This window comes from Ambystoma mexicanum, unplaced genomic scaffold, assembly GCF_040938575.1.
Source record: "Ambystoma mexicanum isolate Mex_15411 unplaced genomic scaffold, UKY_AmexF1_1 Mex_scaf10, whole genome shotgun sequence".
Classification (NCBI taxonomy): domain Eukaryota; kingdom Metazoa; phylum Chordata; class Amphibia; order Caudata; family Ambystomatidae; genus Ambystoma; species Ambystoma mexicanum.
Window position 1 is genome coordinate 3,412,501 of NW_027182325.1, and position 15,000 is coordinate 3,427,500.

General features: G+C 47.1%; 41 non-coding genes and 11 pseudogenes across 41 annotated transcripts in view; all 52 read left to right on the top strand.

The window, feature by feature from the left end:
* The window catches only part of LOC138550958 (5S ribosomal RNA), a 119-nt gene extending 70 nt beyond the window's left edge, over positions 1-49 (top strand). Inside the window, exon 1 of the ribosomal RNA XR_011294698.1 lies at positions 1-49. This exon is cut by the window's left edge and continues 70 nt beyond it. This is a non-coding gene — a ribosomal RNA (5S ribosomal RNA).
* Positions 50-155: 106 nt separating this feature from the next.
* LOC138545013 (5S ribosomal RNA) lies at positions 156-274 on the top strand. The gene has a single exon (XR_011290770.1). It is a non-coding gene; the product is annotated as a 5S ribosomal RNA (ribosomal RNA).
* A 106-nt stretch (positions 275-380) lies between these two features.
* Positions 381-499, top strand: LOC138551199 (5S ribosomal RNA). Its single transcript, XR_011294929.1, has one exon. It is a non-coding gene; the product is annotated as a 5S ribosomal RNA (ribosomal RNA).
* Positions 500-605: 106 nt separating this feature from the next.
* LOC138545772 (5S ribosomal RNA) lies at positions 606-714 on the top strand (annotated as a pseudogene).
* Positions 715-820: 106 nt separating this feature from the next.
* On the top strand, positions 821-929 carry LOC138543967 (5S ribosomal RNA; annotated as a pseudogene).
* A 106-nt stretch (positions 930-1,035) lies between these two features.
* Positions 1,036-1,154, top strand: LOC138542270 (5S ribosomal RNA). The gene has a single exon (XR_011290257.1). It is a non-coding gene; the product is annotated as a 5S ribosomal RNA (ribosomal RNA).
* Positions 1,155-1,260: 106 nt separating this feature from the next.
* LOC138551118 (5S ribosomal RNA) lies at positions 1,261-1,379 on the top strand. The gene has a single exon (XR_011294851.1). It is a non-coding gene; the product is annotated as a 5S ribosomal RNA (ribosomal RNA).
* Positions 1,380-1,843: 464 nt separating this feature from the next.
* On the top strand, positions 1,844-1,962 carry LOC138539101 (5S ribosomal RNA). Its single transcript, XR_011287179.1, has one exon. It is a non-coding gene; the product is annotated as a 5S ribosomal RNA (ribosomal RNA).
* A 106-nt stretch (positions 1,963-2,068) lies between these two features.
* On the top strand, positions 2,069-2,187 carry LOC138540356 (5S ribosomal RNA). The gene has a single exon (XR_011288407.1). It is a non-coding gene; the product is annotated as a 5S ribosomal RNA (ribosomal RNA).
* Positions 2,188-2,293: 106 nt separating this feature from the next.
* On the top strand, positions 2,294-2,412 carry LOC138550670 (5S ribosomal RNA). Its single transcript, XR_011294418.1, has one exon. It is a non-coding gene; the product is annotated as a 5S ribosomal RNA (ribosomal RNA).
* A 106-nt stretch (positions 2,413-2,518) lies between these two features.
* Positions 2,519-2,637, top strand: LOC138541659 (5S ribosomal RNA). The gene has a single exon (XR_011289661.1). It is a non-coding gene; the product is annotated as a 5S ribosomal RNA (ribosomal RNA).
* A 106-nt stretch (positions 2,638-2,743) lies between these two features.
* LOC138545370 (5S ribosomal RNA) lies at positions 2,744-2,852 on the top strand (annotated as a pseudogene).
* Positions 2,853-3,316: 464 nt separating this feature from the next.
* On the top strand, positions 3,317-3,435 carry LOC138539102 (5S ribosomal RNA). The gene has a single exon (XR_011287180.1). It is a non-coding gene; the product is annotated as a 5S ribosomal RNA (ribosomal RNA).
* Positions 3,436-3,541: 106 nt separating this feature from the next.
* On the top strand, positions 3,542-3,660 carry LOC138540357 (5S ribosomal RNA). Its single transcript, XR_011288408.1, has one exon. It is a non-coding gene; the product is annotated as a 5S ribosomal RNA (ribosomal RNA).
* A 106-nt stretch (positions 3,661-3,766) lies between these two features.
* LOC138540673 (5S ribosomal RNA) lies at positions 3,767-3,885 on the top strand. The gene has a single exon (XR_011288712.1). It is a non-coding gene; the product is annotated as a 5S ribosomal RNA (ribosomal RNA).
* A 106-nt stretch (positions 3,886-3,991) lies between these two features.
* Positions 3,992-4,110, top strand: LOC138549486 (5S ribosomal RNA). Its single transcript, XR_011293269.1, has one exon. It is a non-coding gene; the product is annotated as a 5S ribosomal RNA (ribosomal RNA).
* Positions 4,111-4,216: 106 nt separating this feature from the next.
* LOC138547054 (5S ribosomal RNA) lies at positions 4,217-4,325 on the top strand (annotated as a pseudogene).
* Positions 4,326-4,788: 463 nt separating this feature from the next.
* Positions 4,789-4,907, top strand: LOC138550959 (5S ribosomal RNA). The gene has a single exon (XR_011294699.1). It is a non-coding gene; the product is annotated as a 5S ribosomal RNA (ribosomal RNA).
* Positions 4,908-5,013: 106 nt separating this feature from the next.
* LOC138545024 (5S ribosomal RNA) lies at positions 5,014-5,132 on the top strand. The gene has a single exon (XR_011290771.1). It is a non-coding gene; the product is annotated as a 5S ribosomal RNA (ribosomal RNA).
* A 106-nt stretch (positions 5,133-5,238) lies between these two features.
* LOC138551211 (5S ribosomal RNA) lies at positions 5,239-5,357 on the top strand. The gene has a single exon (XR_011294940.1). It is a non-coding gene; the product is annotated as a 5S ribosomal RNA (ribosomal RNA).
* Positions 5,358-5,463: 106 nt separating this feature from the next.
* On the top strand, positions 5,464-5,572 carry LOC138545773 (5S ribosomal RNA; annotated as a pseudogene).
* A 106-nt stretch (positions 5,573-5,678) lies between these two features.
* On the top strand, positions 5,679-5,787 carry LOC138543968 (5S ribosomal RNA; annotated as a pseudogene).
* A 106-nt stretch (positions 5,788-5,893) lies between these two features.
* LOC138542271 (5S ribosomal RNA) lies at positions 5,894-6,012 on the top strand. Its single transcript, XR_011290258.1, has one exon. It is a non-coding gene; the product is annotated as a 5S ribosomal RNA (ribosomal RNA).
* Positions 6,013-6,118: 106 nt separating this feature from the next.
* Positions 6,119-6,237, top strand: LOC138551119 (5S ribosomal RNA). Its single transcript, XR_011294852.1, has one exon. It is a non-coding gene; the product is annotated as a 5S ribosomal RNA (ribosomal RNA).
* Positions 6,238-6,701: 464 nt separating this feature from the next.
* LOC138539104 (5S ribosomal RNA) lies at positions 6,702-6,820 on the top strand. The gene has a single exon (XR_011287182.1). It is a non-coding gene; the product is annotated as a 5S ribosomal RNA (ribosomal RNA).
* A 106-nt stretch (positions 6,821-6,926) lies between these two features.
* On the top strand, positions 6,927-7,045 carry LOC138540359 (5S ribosomal RNA). Its single transcript, XR_011288410.1, has one exon. It is a non-coding gene; the product is annotated as a 5S ribosomal RNA (ribosomal RNA).
* A 106-nt stretch (positions 7,046-7,151) lies between these two features.
* On the top strand, positions 7,152-7,270 carry LOC138550671 (5S ribosomal RNA). The gene has a single exon (XR_011294419.1). It is a non-coding gene; the product is annotated as a 5S ribosomal RNA (ribosomal RNA).
* A 106-nt stretch (positions 7,271-7,376) lies between these two features.
* On the top strand, positions 7,377-7,495 carry LOC138539144 (5S ribosomal RNA). Its single transcript, XR_011287221.1, has one exon. It is a non-coding gene; the product is annotated as a 5S ribosomal RNA (ribosomal RNA).
* Positions 7,496-7,601: 106 nt separating this feature from the next.
* Positions 7,602-7,710, top strand: LOC138545371 (5S ribosomal RNA; annotated as a pseudogene).
* Positions 7,711-8,163: 453 nt separating this feature from the next.
* LOC138539105 (5S ribosomal RNA) lies at positions 8,164-8,282 on the top strand. Its single transcript, XR_011287183.1, has one exon. It is a non-coding gene; the product is annotated as a 5S ribosomal RNA (ribosomal RNA).
* A 106-nt stretch (positions 8,283-8,388) lies between these two features.
* On the top strand, positions 8,389-8,507 carry LOC138542118 (5S ribosomal RNA). The gene has a single exon (XR_011290106.1). It is a non-coding gene; the product is annotated as a 5S ribosomal RNA (ribosomal RNA).
* A 106-nt stretch (positions 8,508-8,613) lies between these two features.
* Positions 8,614-8,732, top strand: LOC138551120 (5S ribosomal RNA). Its single transcript, XR_011294853.1, has one exon. It is a non-coding gene; the product is annotated as a 5S ribosomal RNA (ribosomal RNA).
* A 464-nt stretch (positions 8,733-9,196) lies between these two features.
* Positions 9,197-9,315, top strand: LOC138541964 (5S ribosomal RNA). Its single transcript, XR_011289956.1, has one exon. It is a non-coding gene; the product is annotated as a 5S ribosomal RNA (ribosomal RNA).
* A 106-nt stretch (positions 9,316-9,421) lies between these two features.
* LOC138540361 (5S ribosomal RNA) lies at positions 9,422-9,540 on the top strand. The gene has a single exon (XR_011288411.1). It is a non-coding gene; the product is annotated as a 5S ribosomal RNA (ribosomal RNA).
* A 106-nt stretch (positions 9,541-9,646) lies between these two features.
* On the top strand, positions 9,647-9,765 carry LOC138550673 (5S ribosomal RNA). The gene has a single exon (XR_011294421.1). It is a non-coding gene; the product is annotated as a 5S ribosomal RNA (ribosomal RNA).
* Positions 9,766-9,871: 106 nt separating this feature from the next.
* Positions 9,872-9,990, top strand: LOC138539145 (5S ribosomal RNA). Its single transcript, XR_011287222.1, has one exon. It is a non-coding gene; the product is annotated as a 5S ribosomal RNA (ribosomal RNA).
* A 106-nt stretch (positions 9,991-10,096) lies between these two features.
* On the top strand, positions 10,097-10,205 carry LOC138546916 (5S ribosomal RNA; annotated as a pseudogene).
* A 453-nt stretch (positions 10,206-10,658) lies between these two features.
* On the top strand, positions 10,659-10,777 carry LOC138539106 (5S ribosomal RNA). The gene has a single exon (XR_011287184.1). It is a non-coding gene; the product is annotated as a 5S ribosomal RNA (ribosomal RNA).
* A 106-nt stretch (positions 10,778-10,883) lies between these two features.
* Positions 10,884-11,002, top strand: LOC138540362 (5S ribosomal RNA). The gene has a single exon (XR_011288412.1). It is a non-coding gene; the product is annotated as a 5S ribosomal RNA (ribosomal RNA).
* A 106-nt stretch (positions 11,003-11,108) lies between these two features.
* Positions 11,109-11,227, top strand: LOC138549609 (5S ribosomal RNA). The gene has a single exon (XR_011293387.1). It is a non-coding gene; the product is annotated as a 5S ribosomal RNA (ribosomal RNA).
* A 106-nt stretch (positions 11,228-11,333) lies between these two features.
* On the top strand, positions 11,334-11,452 carry LOC138542119 (5S ribosomal RNA). The gene has a single exon (XR_011290107.1). It is a non-coding gene; the product is annotated as a 5S ribosomal RNA (ribosomal RNA).
* A 106-nt stretch (positions 11,453-11,558) lies between these two features.
* Positions 11,559-11,677, top strand: LOC138551121 (5S ribosomal RNA). Its single transcript, XR_011294854.1, has one exon. It is a non-coding gene; the product is annotated as a 5S ribosomal RNA (ribosomal RNA).
* A 464-nt stretch (positions 11,678-12,141) lies between these two features.
* On the top strand, positions 12,142-12,260 carry LOC138539107 (5S ribosomal RNA). Its single transcript, XR_011287185.1, has one exon. It is a non-coding gene; the product is annotated as a 5S ribosomal RNA (ribosomal RNA).
* Positions 12,261-12,366: 106 nt separating this feature from the next.
* Positions 12,367-12,485, top strand: LOC138540363 (5S ribosomal RNA). Its single transcript, XR_011288413.1, has one exon. It is a non-coding gene; the product is annotated as a 5S ribosomal RNA (ribosomal RNA).
* A 106-nt stretch (positions 12,486-12,591) lies between these two features.
* On the top strand, positions 12,592-12,710 carry LOC138550674 (5S ribosomal RNA). The gene has a single exon (XR_011294422.1). It is a non-coding gene; the product is annotated as a 5S ribosomal RNA (ribosomal RNA).
* A 106-nt stretch (positions 12,711-12,816) lies between these two features.
* On the top strand, positions 12,817-12,935 carry LOC138539146 (5S ribosomal RNA). The gene has a single exon (XR_011287223.1). It is a non-coding gene; the product is annotated as a 5S ribosomal RNA (ribosomal RNA).
* A 106-nt stretch (positions 12,936-13,041) lies between these two features.
* LOC138545559 (5S ribosomal RNA) lies at positions 13,042-13,150 on the top strand (annotated as a pseudogene).
* A 453-nt stretch (positions 13,151-13,603) lies between these two features.
* On the top strand, positions 13,604-13,722 carry LOC138539108 (5S ribosomal RNA). The gene has a single exon (XR_011287186.1). It is a non-coding gene; the product is annotated as a 5S ribosomal RNA (ribosomal RNA).
* Positions 13,723-13,828: 106 nt separating this feature from the next.
* Positions 13,829-13,947, top strand: LOC138540364 (5S ribosomal RNA). The gene has a single exon (XR_011288414.1). It is a non-coding gene; the product is annotated as a 5S ribosomal RNA (ribosomal RNA).
* A 106-nt stretch (positions 13,948-14,053) lies between these two features.
* Positions 14,054-14,172, top strand: LOC138549610 (5S ribosomal RNA). Its single transcript, XR_011293388.1, has one exon. It is a non-coding gene; the product is annotated as a 5S ribosomal RNA (ribosomal RNA).
* Positions 14,173-14,278: 106 nt separating this feature from the next.
* Positions 14,279-14,397, top strand: LOC138542576 (5S ribosomal RNA; annotated as a pseudogene).
* A 106-nt stretch (positions 14,398-14,503) lies between these two features.
* Positions 14,504-14,612, top strand: LOC138547097 (5S ribosomal RNA; annotated as a pseudogene).
* Positions 14,613-15,000: the final 388 nt, after the last annotated feature.

Sequence of the window (15,000 nt, forward strand, 5' to 3'; positions counted from 1 at the left end):
GTTAGTACCTGGATGGGAGACCGCCTGGGAATACCAGGTGCTGTAGGCTTTTTTGTGCTCCAAGTTCAGGAAGTGAGCCCTTTCTCAATTGCCTTTTAAAACTGCAAGGTCTAGCCGACTAGATGCTTAAAAGTACAACACTCACTAGGCCCAGAGCCTACGGCCACACCACACTGAATGCGCCTGATCTCGTCTGATCTCAGAAGCTAAGCAGTGTCGGGCCTAGTTAGTACCTGGATGGGAGACCGCCTGGGAATACCAGGTGCTGTAGGCTTTTTTGTACTCCAAGTTCAGGAAGTGAGCCATTTCTCAATTGCCTTTCAAAACTGCAAGGTCTAGCCGACTAGATGCTTAAAAGTACAAAACTCACTAGGCCCAGAGCCTACGGCCACACCACACTGAATGCGCCCGATCTCGTCTGATCTCGGAAGCTAAGCAGTGTCGGGCCTAGTTAGTACCTGGATGGGAGACCACCTGGGAATACCAGGTGCTGTAGGCTTTTTTGTGCTCCAAGTTCAGGAAGTGAGCCATTTCACAATTGCCTTTCAAAACTGCAAGGTCTAGCCGACTAGATGCTTAAAAGTACAAAACTCACAAGGCCCAGACCCTACGGCCACACCACACTGAATGCGCCCGATCTCGGAAGCTAAGCAGTGTCGGGCCTCTTTAGTATCTGGATGGGAGACCGCCTGGGAATACCAGGTGCTGTAGGCTTTTTTGTGCTCCAAGTTCAGGAAGTGAGCCATTTCTCAATTGCCTTTCAAAACTGCAAGGTCTAGCTGACTAGATGCTTAAAAGTACAAAACTCACTAGGCCCAGAGCCTACGGCCACACCACACTGATTGCGTCTGATCTCGGAAGCTAAGCAGTGTCGGGCCTAGTTAGTACCTGGATGGGAGACCACCTGGGAATACCAGGTGCTGTAGGCTTTTTTGTGCTCCAAGTTCAGGAAGTGAGCCATTTCACAATTGCCTTTCAAAACTGCAAGGTCTAGCCGACTAGATGCTTAAAAGTACAAAACTCACTAAGCCCAGAGCCTTCGGCCACACCACACTGAATGCGCCCGATCTCATCTGATCTCAGAAGCTAAGCAGTGTCGGGCCTAGTTAGTACCTGGATGGGAGACCGCCTGGGAATACCAGGTGCGGTAGGCTTTTTTGTGCTCCAAGTTCAGGAAGTGAGCCCTTTCTCAATTGCCTTTCAAAACTGCAAGGTCTAGCCGACTAGATGCTTAAAAGTACAAAACTCACTAGGCCCAGAGCCTACGGCCACACCACACTGAATGCGCCTGATCTCGTCTGATCTCAGAAGCTAAGCAGTGTCGGGCCTAGTTAGTACCTGGATGGGAGACTGCCTGGGAATACCAGGTGCTGTAGGCTTTTTTTGTGCTCCATGATTAGTAATTGCGCAACTTCTCAATTATTTTTCAAATTTGGTATGTTTCCAAAATAATTGTATCCCGTTTTATAGCGGAAATGTTGGACAACATCATGAGGGCTGGAGCTACCTTTTTACATAGAATTAGCATACAGGTAGTGTGTTCATGGGTAATAAATCGACTTTCACATGTAATGCAGTACAGAGAATATTGAGTCCTTCAAGAGGCATGAAAGAAAACCATTATTGTGTTGATTGTTCTCTCCACCTCCCTGCAACAGACACAGGATGGATGAATTAAAGTTATCCTACCAGACATAGGAGTCCTGAATGGGCCCACCAGTCTTATATATCTCGCCTGATCGAGGCTGATCGAGCGATGAGCGTGGTATCATGTTGCAAGTGGCTGCATGGCTTAGCTTACTAAATGCAAATGCATAAGAGTAATATTCTTAGCATTCCTAGAGCCTACGGCCACACCACACTGAATGCACCCGATCTCGACTGATCTCGGAAGTTAAGCAGTGTCAGGCCTAGTTAGTACCTGGATGGGAGACCGCCTGGGAATACCAGGTGCTGTAGGCTTTTTTGTGCTCCAAGTTCAGGAAGTGAGCCCTTTCTCAATTGCCTTTTAAAACTGCAAGGTCTAGCCGACTAGATGCTTAAAAGTACAAAACTCACTAGGCCCAGAGCCTACGGCCACACCACACTGAATGTGCCTGATCTCGTCTGATCTCAGAAGCTAAGCAGTGTCGGGCCTAGTTAGTACCTGGATGGAAGACCGCCTGGGAATACCAGGTGCTGTAGGCTTTTTTGTACTCCAAGTTCAGGAAGTGAGCCATTTCTCAATTGCCTTTCAAAACTGCAAGGTCTAGCCGACTAGATGCTTAAAAGTACAAAACTCACAAGAACCAGAGCCTACGGCCACACCACACTGAATGCGCCCGATCTCGTCTGATCTCGGAAGCTAAGCAGTGTCGGGCCTCGTTAGTACCTGGATGGGAGACCGCCTGGGAATACCAGGTGCTGTAGGCTTTTTTGTGCTCCAAGTTCAGGAAGTGAGCCATTTCTCAATTGCCTTTCAAAACTACAAGGTCTAGCTGACTAGATGCTTAAAAGTACAAAACTCACTAGGCCCAGAGCCTACGGCCACACCACACTGATTGCGCCTGATCTCGTCTGATCTCGGAAGCTAAGCAGTGTCAGGCCTAGTTAGTACCTGGATGGGAGACCACCTGGGAATACCAGGTGCTGTAGGCTTTTTTGTGCTCCAAGTTCAGGAAGTGAGCCATTTCACAATTGCCTTTCAAAACTGCAAGGTCTAGCCGACTAGATGCTTAAAAGTACAAAACTCACTAGGCCCAGAGCCTACGGCCACACCACACTGAATGCGCCCGATCTCGGAAGCTAAGCAGGGTCAGGCCTAGTTAGTACCTGGATGGGAGACTGCCTGGGAATACCAGGTGCTGTAGGCTTTTTTGTGCTCCATGATTAGTAATTGCGCAACTTCTCAATTATTTTTCAAATTTGGTATGTTTCCAAAATAATTGTATCCCGTTTTATAGCGGAAATGTTGGACAACATCATGAGGGCTGGAGCTACCTTTTTACATAGAATTAGCATACAGGTAGTGTGTTCATGGGTAATAAATCGACTTTCACATGTAATGCAGTACAGAGAATATTGAGTCCTTCAAGAGGCATGAAAGAAAACCATTATTGTGTTGATTGTTCTCTCCACCTCCCTGCAACAGACACAGGATGGATGAATTAAAGTTATCCTACCAGACATAGGAGTCCTGAATGGGCCCACCAGTCTTATATATCTCGCCTGATCGAGCGCTGATCGAGCGATGAGCGTGGTATCATGTTGCAAGTGGCTGCATGGCTTAGCTTACTAAATGCAAATGCATAAGAGTAATATTCTTAGCATTCCTAGAGCCTACGGCCACACCACACTGAATGCACCCGATCTCGACTGATCTCGGAAGTTAAGCAGTGTCAGGCCTAGTTAGTACCTGGATGGGAGACCGCCTGGGAATACCAGGTGCTGTAGGCTTTTTTGTGCTCCAAGTTCAGGAAGTGAGCCCTTTCTCAATTGCCTTTTAAAACTGCAAGGTCTAGCCGACTAGATGCTTAAAAGTACAAAACTCACTAGGCCCAGAGCCTACGGCCACACCACACTGAATGTGCCTGATCTCGTCTGATCTCAGAAGCTAAGCAGTGTCGGGCCTAGTTAGTACCTGGATGGAAGACCGCCTGGGAATACCAGGTGCTGTAGGCTTTTTTGTACTCCAAGTTCAGGAAGTGAGCCATTTCTCAATTGCCTTTCAAAACTGCAAGGTCTAGCCGACTAGATGCTTAAAAGTACAAAACTCACAAGAACCAGAGCCTACGGCCACACCACACTGAATGCGCCCGATCTCGTCTGATCTTGGAAGCTAAGCAGTGTCGGGCCTCGTTAGTACCTGGATGGGAGACCGCCTGGGAATACCAGGTGCTGTAGGCTTTTTTGTGCTCCAAGTTCAGGAAGTGAGCCATTTCTCAATTGCCTTTCAAAACTGCAAGGTCTAGCTGACTAGATGCTTAAAAGTACAAAACTCACTAGGCCCAGAGCCTACGGCCACACCATACTGATTGCGCCCGATCTCGTCTGATCTCGGAAGCTAAGCAGTGTTGGGCCTAGTTAGTACCTGGATGGGAGACCACCTGGGAATACCAGGTGCTGTAGGCTTTTTTGTGCTCCAAGTTCAGGAAGTGAGCCATTTCACAATTGCCTTTCAAAACTGCAAGGTCTAGCCGACTAGATGCTTAAAAGTACAAAACTCACTAGGCCCAGAGCCTACGGCCACACCACACTGAATGTGCCCGATCTCGGAAGCTAAGCATGGTCAGGCCTAGTTAGTACCTGGATGGGAGACTGCCTGGGAATACCAGGTGCTGTAGGCTTTTTTGTGCTCCATGATTAGTAATTGCGCAACTTCTCAATTATTTTTCAAATTTGGTATGTTTCCAAAATAATTGTATCCCGTTTTATAGCGGAAATGTTGGACAACATCATGAGGGCTGGAGCTACCTTTTTACATAGAATTAGCATACAGGTAGTGTGTTCATGGGTAATAAATCGACTTTCACATGTAATGCAGTACAGAGAATATTGAGTCCTTCAAGAGGCATGAAAGAAAACCATTATTGTGTTGATTGTTCTCTCCACCTCCCTGCAACAGACACAGGATGGATGAATTAAAGTTATCCTACCAGACATAGGAGTCCTGAATGGGCCCACCAGTCTTATATATCTCGCCTGATCGAGCCTGATCGAGCGATGAGCGTGGTATCATGTTGCAAGTGGCTGCATGGCTTAGCTTACTAAATGCAAATGCATAAGAGTAATATTCTTAGCATTCCTAGAGCCTATGGCCACACCACACTGAATGCACCCGATCTCGTCTGATCTCGGAAGTTAAGCAGTGTCAGGCCTAGTTAGTACCTGGATGGGAGACCGCCTGGGAATACCAGGTGCTGTAGGCTTTTTTGTGCTCCAAGTTCAGGAAGTGAGCCCTTTCTCAATTGCCTTTTAAAACTGCAAGGTCTAGCCGACTAGATGCTTAAAAGTACAACACTCACTAGGCCCAGAGCCTACGGCCACACCACACTGAATGCGCCTGATCTCGTCTGATCTCAGAAGCTAAGCAGTGTCGGGCCTAGTTAGTACCTGGATGGGAGACCGCCTGGGAATACCAGGTGCTGTAGGCTTTTTTGTACTCCAAGTTCAGGAAGTGAGCCATTTCTCAATTGCCTTTCAAAACTGCAAGGTCTAGCCGACTAGATGCTTAAAAGTACAAAACTCACTAGGCTCAGAGCCTACGGCCACACCACACTGAATGCGCCCGATCTCGTCTGATCTCGGAAGCTAAGCAGTGTCGGGCCTAGTTAGTACCTGGATGGGAGACCACCTGGGAATACCAGGTGCTGTAGGCTTTTTTGTGCTCCAAGTTCAGGAAGTGAGCCATTTCACAATTGCCTTTCAAAACTGCAAGGTCTAGCCGACTAGATGCTTAAAAGTACAAAACTCACAAGGCCCAGACCCTACGGCCACACCACACTGAATGCGCCCGATCTCGGAAGCTAAGCAGTGTCGGGCCTCTTTAGTATCTGGATGGGAGACCGCCTGGGAATACCAGGTGCTGTAGGCTTTTTTGTGCTCCAAGTTCAGGAAGTGAGCCATTTCTCAATTGCCTTTCAAAACTGCAAAGTCTAGCTGACTAGATGCTTAAAAGTACAAAACTCACTAGGCCCAGAGCCTACGGCCACACCACACTGATTGCGTCTGATCTCGGAAGCTAAGCAGTGTCGGGCCTAGTTAGTACCTGGATGGGAGACCACCTGGGAATACCAGGTGCTGTAGGCTTTTTTGTGCTCCAAGTTCAGGAAGTGAGCCATTTCACAATTGCCTTTCAAAACTGCAAGGTCTAGCCGACTAGATGCTTAAAAGTACAAAACTCACTAAGCCCAGAGCCTTCGGCCACACCACACTGAATGCGCCCGATCTCATCTGATCTCAGAAGCTAAGCAGTGTCGGGCCTAGTTAGTACCTGGATGGGAGACCGCCTGGGAATACCAGGTGCGGTAGGCTTTTTTGTGCTCCAAGTTCAGGAAGTGAGCCCTTTCTCAATTGCCTTTCAAAACTGCAAGGTCTAGCCGACTAGATGCTTAAAAGTACAAAACTCACTAGGCCCAGAGCCTACGGCCACACCACACTGAATGCGCCTGATCTCGTCTGATCTCAGAAGCTAAGCAGTGTCGGGCCTAGTTAGTACCTGGATGGGAGACTGCCTGGGAATACCAGGTGCTGTAGGCTTTTTTTGTGCTCCATGATTAGTAATTGCGCAACTTCTCAATTATTTTTCAAATTTGGTATGTTTCCAAAATAATTGTATCCCGTTTTATAGCGGAAATGTTGGACAACATCATGAGGGCTGGAGCTACCTTTTTACATAGAATTAGCATACAGGTAGTGTGTTCATGGGTAATAAATCGACTTTCACATGTAATGCAGTACAGAGAATATTGAGTCCTTCAAGAGGCATGAAAGAAAACCATTATTGTGTTGATTGTTCTCTCCACCTCCCTGCAACAGACACAGGATGGATGAATTAAAGTTATCCTACCAGACATAGGAGTCCTGAATGGGCCCACCAGTCTTATATATCTCGCCTGATCGAGGCTGATCGAGCGATGAGCGTGGTATCATGTTGCAAGTGGCTGCATGGCTTAGCTTACTAAATGCAAATGCATAAGAGTAATATTCTTAGCATTCCTAGAGCCTACGGCCACACCACACTGAATGCACCCGATCTCGACTGATCTCGGAAGTTAAGCAGTGTCAGGCCTAGTTAGTACCTGGATGGGAGACCGCCTGGGAATACCAGGTGCTGTAGGCTTTTTTGTGCTCCAAGTTCAGGAAGTGAGCCCTTTCTCAATTGCCTTTTAAAACTGCAAATTCTAGCCGACTAGATGCTTAAAAGTACAAAACTCACTAGGCCCAGAGCCTACGGCCACACCACACTGAATGTGCCTGATCTCGTCTGATCTCAGAAGCTAAGCAGTGTCGGGCCTAGTTAGTACCTGGATGGAAGACCGCCTGGGAATACCAGGTGCTGTAGGCTTTTTTGTACTCCAAGTTCAGGAAGTGAGCCATTTCTCAATTGCCTTTCAAAACTGCAAGGTCTAGCCGACTAGATGCTTAAAAGTACAAAACTCACAAGAACCAGAGCCTACGGCCACACCACACTGAATGCGCCCGATCTCGTCTGATCTCGGAAGCTAAGCAGTGTCGGGCCTCGTTAGTACCTGGATGGGAGACCGCCTGGGAATACCAGGTGCTGTAGGCTTTTTTGTGCTCCAAGTTCAGGAAGTGAGCCATTTCTCAATTGCCTTTCAAAACTACAAGGTCTAGCTGACTAGATGCTTAAAAGTACAAAACTCACTAGGCCCAGAGCCTACGGCCACACCACACTGATTGCGCCCGATCTCGTCTGATCTCGGAAGCTAAGCAGTGTCAGGCCTAGTTAGTACCTGGATGGGAGACCACCTGGGAATACCAGGTGCTGTAGGCTTTTTTGTGCTCCAAGTTCAGGAAGTGAGCCATTTCACAATTGCCTTTCAAAACTGCAAGGTCTAGCCGACTAGATGCTTAAAAGTACAAAACTCACTAGGCCCAGAGCCTACGGCCACACCACACTGAATGCGCCCGATCTCGGAAGCTAAGCAGGGTCAGGCCTAGTTAGTACCTGGATGGGAGACTGCCTGGGAATACCAGGTGCTGTAGGCTTTTTTGTGCTCCATGATTAGTAATTGCGCAACTTCTCAATTATTTTTCAAATTTGGTATGTTTCCAAAATAATTGTATCCCGTTTTATAGCGGAAATGTTGGACAACATCATGAGGGCTGGAGCTACCTTTTTACATAGAATTAGCATACAGGTAGTGTGTTCATGGGTAATAAATCGACTTTCACATGTAATGCAGTACAGAGAATATTGAGTCCTTCAAGAGGCATGAAAGAAAACCATTATTGTGTTGATTGTTCTCTCCACCTCCCTGCAACAGACACAGGATGGATGAATTAAAGTTATCCTACCAGATATAGGAGTCCTGAATGGGCCCACCAGTCTTATATATCTCGCCTGATCGAGCGATGAGCGTGGTATCATGTTGCAAGTGGCTGCATGGCTTAGCTTACTAAATGCAAATGCATAAGAGTAATATTCTTAGTGTTCCTAGAGCCTACGGCCACACCACACTGAATGCACCCGATCTCGACTGATCTCGGAAGTTAAGCAGTGTCAGGCCTAGTTAGTACCTGGATGGGAGACCGCCTGGGAATACCAGGTGCTGTAGGCTTTTTTGTGCTCCAAGTTCAGGAAGTGAGCCCTTTCTCAATTGCCTTTTAAAACTGCAAGGTCTAGCCGACTAGATGCTTAAAAGTACAAAACTCACTAGGCCCAGAGCCTACGGCCACACCACACTGAATGTGCCTGATCTCGTCTGATCTCAGAAGCTAAGCAGTGTCGGGCCTAGTTAGTACCTGGATGGAAGACCGCCTGGGAATACCAGGTGCGGTAGGCTTTTTTGTGCTCCAAGTTCAGGAAGTGAGCCCTTTCTCAATTGCCTTTCAAAACTGCAAGGTCTAGCCGACTAGATGCTTAAAAGTACAAAACTCACTAGGCCCAGAGCCTACGGCCACACCACACTGAATGCGCCTGATCTCGTCTGATCTCAGAAGCTAAGCAGTGTCGGGCCTAGTTAGTACCTGGATGGGAGACTGCCTGGGAATACCAGGTGCTGTAGGCTTTTTTTGTGCTCCATGATTAGTAATTGCGCAACTTCTCAATTATTTTTCAAATTTGGTATGTTTCCAAAATAATTGTATCCCGTTTTATAGCGGAAATGTTGGACAACATCATGAGGGCTGGAGCTACCTTTTTACATAGAATTAGCATACAGGTAGTGTGTTCATGGGTAATAAATCGACTTTCACATGTAATGCAGTACAGAGAATATTGAGTCCTTCAAGAGGCATGAAAGAAAACCATTATTGTGTTGATTGTTCTCTCCACCTCCCTGCAACAGACACAGGATGGATGAATTAAAGTTATCCTACCAGACATAGGAGTCCTGAATGGGCCCACCAGTCTTATATATCTCGCCTGATCGAGGCTGATCGAGCGATGAGCGTGGTATCATGTTGCAAGTGGCTGCATGGCTTAGCTTACTAAATGCAAATGCATAAGAGTAATATTCTTAGCATTCCTAGAGCCTACGGCCACACCACACTGAATGCACCCGATCTCGACTGATCTTGGAAGTTAAGCAGTGTCAGGCCTAGTTAGTACCTGGATGGGAGACCGCCTGGGAATACCAGGTGCTGTAGGCTTTTTTGTGCTCCAAGTTCAGGAAGTGAGCCCTTTCTCAATTGCCTTTTAAAACTGCAAATTCTAGCCGACTAGATGCTTAAAAGTACAAAACTCACTAGGCCCAGAGCCTACGGCCACACCACACTGAATGTGCCTGATCTCGTCTGATCTCAGAAGCTAAGCAGTGTCGGGCCTAGTTAGTACCTGGATGGAAGACCGCCTGGGAATACCAGGTGCTGTAGGCTTTTTTGTACTCCAAGTTCAGGAAGTGAGCCATTTCTCAATTGCCTTTCAAAACTGCAAGGTCTAGCCGACTAGATGCTTAAAAGTACAAAACTCACAAGAACCAGAGCCTACGGCCACACCACACTGAATGCGCCCGATCTCGTCTGATCTCGGAAGCTAAGCAGTGTCGGGCCTCGTTAGTACCTGGATGGGAGACCGCCTGGGAATACCAGGTGCTGTAGGCTTTTTTGTGCTCCAAGTTCAGGAAGTGAGCCATTTCTCAATTGCCTTTCAAAACTACAAGGTCTAGCTGACTAGATGCTTAAAAGTACAAAACTCACTAGGCCCAGAGCCTACGGCCACACCACACTGATTGCGCCCGATCTCGTCTGATCTCGGAAGCTAAGCAGTGTCAGGCCTAGTTAGTACCTGGATGGGAGACCACCTGGGAATACCAGGTGCTGTAGGCTTTTTTGTGCTCCAAGTTCAGGAAGTGAGCCATTTCACAATTGCCTTTCAAAACTGCAAGGTCTAGCCGACTAGATGCTTAAAAGTACAAAACTCACTAGGCCCAGAGCCTACGGCCACACCACACTGAATGAGCCCGATCTCGGAAGCTAAGCAGGGTCAGGCCTAGTTAGTACCTGGATGGGAGACTGCCTGGGAATACCAGGTGCTGTAGGCTTTTTTGTGCTCCATGATTAGTAATTGCGCAACTTCTCAATTATTTTTCAAATTTGGTATGTTTCCAAAATAATTGTATCCCGTTTTATAGCGGAAATGTTGGACAACATCATGAGGGCTGGAGCTACCTTTTTACATAGAATTAGCATACAGGTAGTGTGTTCATGGGTAATAAATCGACTTTCACATGTAATGCAGTACAGAGAATATTGAGTCCTTCAAGAGGCATGAAAGAAAACCATTATTGTGTTGATTGTTCTCTCCACCTCCCTGCAACAGACACAGGATGGATGAATTAAAGTTATCCTACCAGACATAGGAGTCCTGAATGGGCCCACCAGTCTTATATATCTCGCCTGATCGAGCGATGAGCGTGGTATCATGTTGCAAGTGGCTGCATGGCTTAGCTTACTAAATGCAAATGCATAAGAGTAATATTCTTAGCGTTCCTAGAGCCTACGGCCACACCACACTGAATGCACCCGATCTCGACTGATCTCGGAAGTTAAGCAGTGTCAGGCCTAGTTAGTACCTGGATGGGAGACCGCCTGGGAATACCAGGTGCTGTAGGCTTTTTTGTGCTCCAAGTTCAGGAAGTGAGCCCTTTCTCAATTGCCTTTTAAAACTGCAAGGTCTAGCCGACTAGATGCTTAAAAGTACAAAACTCACTAGGCCCAGAGCCTACGGCCACACCACACTGAATGTGCCTGATCTCGTCTGATCTCAGAAGCTAAGCAGTGTCGGGCCTAGTTAGTACCTGGATGGAAGACCGCCTGGGAATACCAGGTGCTGTAGGCTTTTTTGTACTCCAAGTTCAGGAAGTGAGCCATTTCTCAATTGCCTTTCAAAACTGCAAGGTCTAGCCGACTAGATGCTTAAAAGTACAAAACTCACAAGAACCAGAGCCTACGGCCACACCACACTGAATGCGCCCGATCTCGTCTGATCTCGGAAGCTAAGCAGTGTCGGGCCTCGTTAGTACCTGGATGGGAGACCACCTGGGAATACCAGGTGCTGTAGGCTATTTTGTGCTCCAAGTTCAGGAAGTGAGCCATTTCACAATTGCCTTTCAAAACTGCAAGGTCTAGCCGACTAGATGCTTAAAAGTACAAAACTCACTAAGCTCAGAGCCTACGGCCACACCACACTGAATGTGCCTGATCTCGTCTGATCTCAGAAGCTAAGCAGTGTCGGGCCTAGTTAGTACCTGGATGGAAGACCGCCTGGGAATACCAGGTGCGGTAGGCTTTTTTGTGCTCCAAGTTCAGGAAGTGAGCCCTTTCTCAATTGCCTTTCAAAACTGCAAGGTCTAGCCGACTAGATGCTTAAAAGTACAAAACTCACTAGGCCCAGAGCCTACGGCCACACCACACTGAATGCGCCTGATCTCGTCTGATCTCAGAAGCTAAGCAGTGTCGGGCCTAGTTAGTACCTGGATGGGAGACTGCCTGGGAATACCAGGTGCTGTAGGCTTTTTTTGTGCTCCATGATTAGTAATTGCGCAACTTCTCAATTATTTTTCAAATTTGGTATGTTTCCAAAATAATTGTATCCCGTTTTATAGCGGAAATGTTGGACAACATCATGAGGGCTGGAGCTACCTTTTTACATAGAATTAGCATACAGGTAGTGTGTTCATGGGTAATAAATCGACTTTCACATGTAATGCAGTACAGAGAATATTGAGTCCTTCAAGAGGCATGAAAGAAAACCATTATTGTGTTGATTGTTCTCTCCACCTCCCTGCAACAGACACAGGATGGATGAATTAAAGTTATCCTACCAGACATAGGAGTCCTGAATGGGCCCACCAGTCTTATATATCTCGCCTGATCGAGGCTGATCGAGCGATGAGCGTGGTATCATGTTGCAAGTGGCTGCATGGCTTAGCTTACTAAATGCAAATGCATAAGAGTAATATTCTTAGCATTCCTAGAGCCTACGGCCACACCACACTGAATGCACCCGATCTCGACTGATCTCGGAAGTTAAGCAGTGTCAGGCCTAGTTAGTACCTGGATGGGAGACCGCCTGGGAATACCAGGTGCTGTAGGCTTTTTTGTGCTCCAAGTTCAGGAAGTGAGCCCTTTCTCAATTGCCTTTTAAAACTGCAAATTCTAGCCGACTAGATGCTTAAAAGTACAAAACTCACTAGGCCCAGAGCCTACGGCCACACCACACTGAATGTGCCTGATCTCGTCTGATCTCAGAAGCTAAGCAGTGTCGGGCCTAGTTAGTACCTGGATGGAAGACCGCCTGGGAATACCAGGTGCTGTAGGCTTTTTTGTACTCCAAGTTCAGGAAGTGAGCCATTTCTCAATTGCCTTTCAAAACTGCAAGGTCTAGCCGACTAGATGCTTAAAAGTACAAAACTCACAAGAACCAGAGCCTACGGCCACACCACACTGAATGCGCCCGATCTCGTCTGATCTCGGAAGCTAAGCAGTGTCGGGCCTCGTTAGTACCTGGATGGGAGACCGCCTGGGAATACCAGGTGCTGTAGGCTTTTTTGTGCTCCAAGTTCAGGAAGTGAGCCATTTCTCAATTGCCTTTCAAAACTACAAGGTCTAGCTGACTAGATGCTTAAAAGTACAAAACTCACTAGGCCCAGAGCCTACGGCCACACCACACTGATTGCGCCCGATCTCGTCTGATCTCGGAAGCTAAGCAGTGTCAGGCCTAGTTAGTACCTGGATGGGAGACCACCTGGGAATACCAGGTGCTGTAGGCTTTTTTGTGCTCCAAGTTCAGGAAGTGAGCCATTTCACAATTGCCTTTCAAAACTGCAAGGTCTAGCCGACTAGATGCTTAAAAGTACAAAACTCACTAGGCCCAGAGCCTACGGCCACACCACACTGAATGCGCCCGATCTCGGAAGCTAAGCAGGGTCAGGCCTAGATAGTACCTGGATGGGAGACTGCCTGGGAATACCAGGTGCTGTAGGCTTTTTTGTGCTCCATGATTAGTAATTGCGCAACTTCTCAATTATTTTTCAAATTTGGTATGTTTCCAAAATAATTGTATCCCGTTTTATAGCGGAAATGTTGGACAACATCATGAGGGCTGGAGCTACCTTTTTACATAGAATTAGCATACAGGTAGTGTGTTCATGGGTAATAAATCGACTTTCACATGTAATGCAGTACAGAGAATATTGAGTCCTTCAAGAGGCATGAAAGAAAACCATTATTGTGTTGATTGTTCTCTCCACCTCCCTGCAACAGACACAGGATGGATGAATTAAAGTTATCCTACCAGACATAGGAGTCCTGAATGGGCCCACCAGTCTTATATATCTCGCCTGATCGAGCGATGAGCGTGGTATCATGTTGCAAGTGGCTGCATGGCTTAGCTTACTAAATGCAAATGCATAAGAGTAATATTCTTAGCGTTCCTAGAGCCTACGGCCACACCACACTGAATGCACCCGATCTCGACTGATCTCGGAAGTTAAGCAGTGTCAGGCCTAGTTAGTACCTGGATGGGAGACCGCCTGGGAATACCAGGTGCTGTAGGCTTTTTTGTGCTCCAAGTTCAGGAAGTGAGCCCTTTCTCAATTGCCTTTTAAAACTGCAAGGTCTAGCCGACTAGATGCTTAAAAGTACAAAACTCACTAGGCCCAGAGCCTACGGCCACACCACACTGAATGTGCCTGATCTCGTCTGATCTCAGAAGCTAAGCAGTGTCGGGCCTAGTTAGTACCTGGATGGAAGACCGCCTGGGAATACCAGGTGCTGTAGGCTTTTTTGTACTCCAAGTTCAGGAAGTGAGCCATTTCTCAATTGCCTTTCAAAACTGCAAGGTCTAGCCGACTAGATGCTTAAAAGTACAAAACTCACAAGAACCAGAGCCTACGGCCACACCACACTGAATGCGCCCGATCTCGTCTGATCTCGGAAGCTAAGCAGTGTCGGGCCTCGTTAGTACCTGGATGGGAGACCACCTGGGAATACCAGGTGCTGTAGGCTATTTTGTGCTCCAAGTTCAGGAAGTGAGCCATTTCACAATTGCCTTTCAAAACTGCAAGGTCTAGCCGACTAGATGCTTAAAAGTACAAAACTCACTAAGCTCAGAGCCTTCGGCCACACCACACTGAATGCGCCCCATCTCATCTGATCTCAGAAGCTAAGCAGTGTCGGGCCTAGTTAGTACCTGGATGGGAGACCGCCTGGGAATACCAGGTGCTGTAGGCTTTTTTGTGCTCCAAGTTCAGGAAGTGAGCCATTTCACAATTGCCTTTCAAAACTGCAAGGTCTAGCCGACTAGATGCTTAAAAGTACAAAACTCACTAGGCCCAGAGCCTACGGCCACACCACACTGAATGCGCCCGATCTCAGAAACTAAGCAGGGTCGGGCCTAGTTAGTACTTGGATGGGAGACTGCCTTGGAATACCAGGTGCTGTAGGCTTTTTTTGTGCTCCATGATTAGTAATTGCGCAACTTCTCAATTATTTTTCAAATTTGGTATGTTTCCAAAATAATTGTATCCCGTTTTATAGCGGAAATGTTGGACAACATCATGAGGGCTGGAGCTACCTTTTTACATAGAATTAGCATACAGGTAGTGTGTTCATGGGTAATAAATCGACTTTCACATGTAATGCAGTACAGAGAATATTGAGTCCTTCAAGAGGCATGAAAGAAAACCATTATTGTGTTGATTGTTCTCTCCACCTCCCTGCAACAGACACAGGATGGATGAATTAAAGTTATCCTACCAGACATAGGAGTCCTGAATGGGCCCACCAGTCTTATATATCTCGCCTGATCGAGCCTGATCGAGCGATGAGCGTGGT